The sequence below is a fragment of the Sorex fumeus genome, unplaced genomic scaffold (assembly GCF_029834395.1).
Source record: "Sorex fumeus unplaced genomic scaffold, SorFum_2.1 ptg000086l, whole genome shotgun sequence".
In the NCBI taxonomy this organism is placed as follows: domain Eukaryota; kingdom Metazoa; phylum Chordata; class Mammalia; order Eulipotyphla; family Soricidae; genus Sorex; species Sorex fumeus.
In genome coordinates this window covers 5,561,128-5,565,713 of record NW_026606143.1, presented here as the reverse complement: position 1 = coordinate 5,565,713, position 4,586 = coordinate 5,561,128, and the positions used below count along the sequence as shown (strand labels likewise).

Here is a 4,586-nt window from a genome sequence, read left to right as displayed (position 1 = left end):
TGTTCTTGAAAGGTCATGTGGTATTAGGTCTAGAGCATGCAAGACAAGCACCTTCATTTCCATACTTAATCCTTGGACTCAAAAGTGATTATTTGTATCACTAAAACTTTGTTGAATTATGATGGGTTGGTATAAATTTATATATTTTCACATTTGCTCTTCTGTATATAACAATCTCCTCAGACAGAATTTGTGCTTAAGATTACTTTCTTATTCCATTTTCTTAATTTTATGCTCTGAAATACTGTTACAGTTAGGGATTTCTGAGTAAAATGTTCTAACATCATACCTCCCCCATGAATGCCTATTTCCATCCTCTACCACATCCTCAGTTTCTTCCCTCCAGCTCTGTTCTGTAGAACAATTCTCAGGTTCTGTAGACATTGGGCATTTATTTCTTTGCTATTGTCTTTTTATATCCCACATATGATAGCATTAATTCTATATATCTAGCTAAGTTGATACTCCTTCTAATTTGATACTTTCCGGATCTGTCTTCATGGCAGCAAATTGTATGATTTATCTTTTTCTTCATAACTGAATAGTTCGCTACTCTCTCTGTGTGTATACATATATATGTATATGGCTGGAGCGATAGCACAGCGGGTAGGGCGTTCGCCTTACAAGCGGCCAACATGGCCGACCCGAGTTCGATTCCTCCGCCCCTCTCGGAGAGCCCGGCAACTTCCGAGAGTATTCGATATGCCAGACACAGTAACAACAAAGTCTCCAATGGAGACGTTACTGGGCCCGCTCGAGCAAATCGACGATCAACGGGAGGGCCTTTACCTTTACCTTTACCATATATATATTTCACAGTTTTTTATCCAAGCATGTTTATTTCCAGATAATTTTGGCTATTGTAAACAGTGCTGCAACAAACATAGGAGTGTAGATATATTTTGAATAGAGTTTTGAATAGAGTTTGTCAACATTACCACCAGCAGTGCACGAGGGTTCCCCTCTTCCATCACCTCCAACACTGGTTACTTGTCTTTTATCTTTCTTTCTGATGTGTGCTGATCTCACTGTTATTAGGTAATATCTCATTATTGTGCTACTTTGCATCTTTTGTGATGGCAATTGATACAGAGCATTTTTCATATACCTTTTAACCATCTGTATATCTTTCTAAGAAAGTTTCTGCTCATCTTGTCTCCTTATTTTTAATTTAGGTCATCTGTAATTTTTTAAAATTAAATTTATTAAGACACTGTTACTTATAGAGTTGTTTCAGGCATACAATGTTCCAACAATTCCACCACCAATGTCCCCTTCCCTCCACCAATGTTCTTCAGATTTCGGCAACCCAGCCTTCCGCTTAGCTGGCATATACCAAATTTATTTCATATTGCTTGCTCCAAAAAAAATTAGAGAAAAGCAAAATGTAATTATCAGAAAATAAATCAGCAAAAAGTCCATTTAGGGTGATTATTGCTATATGCTTTGAATGTATGTAAACAAAGAGATTAAAATCATTTAATATTATATAGTATACTGCCTAACCTCATTTACATTACTAAGTTTTCAACTCTAGAATCTATGTATATTGCATTAAATTTCACTTTTTATTTGGATCTTATTACAATAATCATCATATCTGCCCTGTCATATATGAAGTTTTCTTTTTGGCTCCTTTCAAAGGCATAAAATAAATTTATCTCATACTATTTAGTCCAAAAAATGTAATAGAATGGCAAATAGAATTATCAGAAAATAGGTCAATAAAAGTCCATTTTTAATGATTAAATGGCATGTTTTTAACCTCTCTTAATCTAGTAGAGGACAACTATATGCATCATTAGTGAGTGTCATACTCAATAACACATGGTGGGAATTTTCTTCTGTCCTTTAAAGGAGCTCCTTTAGTGCTTCTTGAGAAACTGGTTTTAAGCTATGACTTCCTTAAGCTATTGCATGTCCATGTAGCTCTGTATAGTTCCTTCAAATATGAGTGATAATCAAGCTGGATAGAGTATTTTGGTAAGGTGTTTATTTCACTGAGATTTTGTACTATATCCTTCCATATTCTTCTGCATCAAAGAGTCTCATTTGATAGATCTGCTATGCATCTTATGGGCTTTCTTTTGTATGTAAGTTCCTTTATTCATCTTGCTACTATTATTTTATTTTTTTAATTTTTAACAGGATTTTCCATCTGGTAGATTTATTGCCATACTACCTTCAAAACAGACAAGATGTTTACCATATTTTAAATATTATAGGTTGCCACTAAAAGAAAAATTTTACATAGTCACTGTACATTGGGCTGGAATGATAGCACATGTGGTAGGGAGTTTGCCTTGCATGCGGCCAACCCAGGTTCAATTCCTCTGTCCCTCTCGGAGAGGCTGGCAAGCTACCAAGAGTATCCCACCCACATGGCAGAGCCTGGAAAGCTACCCGTGGCATATTTGATATGCCAAAAACAGTAACAACAAGTCTCGCAATGGAGACATTACTGGTGCCCACTCAAGCAAATGGATGAACAATGGGAGGGCAGTGCTACAGTGATATAGTGCATTGTACATCATAGTTGAAAAACTGCCCTGCATGAAAAATAGAAATAATGTGAGTAAAAGAAAAAGAAACATTGTTGTTTAAGGAAGGATTAAAGTCCTCATAATGTGCCATCTAAATGTGGACATTCATTCTTCTTGGAGTCACTTGGAAGGAGTTCTTGCTTCTACCCTTTTCCCCTTGTGATACTGTATTTTCACCTAACGGTATTCATTAAGGCAAACAAATTCTTTTCTGAAGGTCTTAAAGAAATTGTGGATAATAGAAAACTTTTGGCATTAAAACAGGTTAATACATACATAGCCTTTAGTAATGTACAGTAAGCATAGTTTTCTTTGACTAGTGACAAGAAAAGATGAACAAGCTTGCTAACAATGTCAAAAAATTTAAAATTCATTGTTCAAGCAATTCCTAACAATGCTTCTGTAGCTTTTAAGCTCTAAACAGTATAGAATTTATGCAAATGCATTAAAGAATCAAGCTTGGCAGGTTATTAAACTATATATACAGAAAGTAAATGATAAATACAGAATTAAAAGAGTCCGTCTGTTTTTCCTAACTTTGAAAATTGACAAACTTTTTGAGGACAGTTCTATAATATTAACATTAGGTAACCACAGGTGTTGGGAAACCTAACTACACAAACCCACTTAAAATATTTAAGATGACTTTGCAGTGTTAAATACAATTCAGTTTATAAGGGCACAGAACAACATTTAACAAAAATAATCACGTCAATTGACCTAGAAATAAAATGCAAATAGGTATGAATACAATCTCCAAAATCTATTTAAGTGAACATTAACCATTTATTCAAAGTTAAACAAGAATTTGAAGGATTAAAGTGTTCTGTGACATAAAGCCATTTCAAATAGTTTCATGTCTTAGTTGAACAGTGGAAAAGGTGAAAGAATAGGTGAGTGGGCCTCATTTGGGTAGCAAAACAGTAAAAATGGACTCAACAATAGTCTCCCCTAGCCTGCTGGCCTCCCTGATTGCATGTATGTGTGGCATTAGTAGCAGCGTGCTGCGGGCCAATTTTAATGCTATTTGCCTCATTGTTAATGTCAAAGACTCCTTTATTTTTTTCATAAATTTCTCTTGCTGTATTAATAAATGCCTCTGCTACAGTATAAGCACTCTTAGCAGAAGTTTCCATCAAGATAAGACCATCCTCATGTGCAAAATCTTCACTTTCCTCTTTTTCCACTTCTTTTCTAGATTTGAAATCACTTTTATTTCCAATAAGCATAATCACCCTGTTGGAATTGGAATGCTGGTGGGCTTCTTCTAACCAGGTTGTCAAGTGGTGGAATGTATCTCTCCTTGTATTATCATACACTAGTAAAGTCCCTGTGGCACCTCTGTAATATGACCTTGTGATGGAATGAAAAGACTCTTGTCCTGCCATATCCTATATTTGGAGCTTCATCTGTTTTCCATCAATAGTTTTTCAACCATCGAGCACCAAATTCCACACCAACCAATAGGAAGGTCATGCACTGGCTGAAACCTCTTGTCTATAAACGGTAGCAATAAGCATGATTTACCAACACCTGTGTCACCGATGATGAAGAGATAGGTATACGCCATGGTCTGATAGGTAGCTCGGTGCCAGGGCACTCAGCTGCTGCTGCTGCTGCTGCTACTGCTTTTCCTTCTCCTCTTCCTCCTCCTCCTTCTCCTCCCTCTTTCTTCCTCCCCTTCCCCCCCTTCTCCCCCTCCTCCTCCCCCCCCTCCTCACGCCAATTGGCCTGGAAACAGGCCCCGTGCTAGCCATCTGACACAGATTGAGGGGCCAAGAGCAAGCAGGACAAACTGACACTGGCTGAGTCCAAGGACGCAGCGCCCAACCGAGATCTGTTGGACAATAACAGCTGCCGCAGCGCCTCCATCCCGCGTCCACTCTTCTTGCTACTTTTAATATTCTGTTTTTATCTTTGTATTTTGCCATTTTGAATTATCTTATGTCTTGGTGTTTTTCTAGTTGGGACTATTTATACTAGGACCCTTCAGGCCTCTTGGATTTTGGTGCCTATAATCCTCAACTCAAGGAAATTCTTATC

General features: G+C 37.2%; 1 pseudogene; it reads right to left on the bottom strand.

Moving 5' to 3' along the window:
* Nucleotides 1-3,249: 3,249 nt before the first annotated feature.
* Nucleotides 3,250-4,113, bottom strand: LOC130039396 (ras-related protein Rab-2A-like; annotated as a pseudogene).
* Between the last annotated feature and the right edge of the window lie 473 nt (nt 4,114-4,586).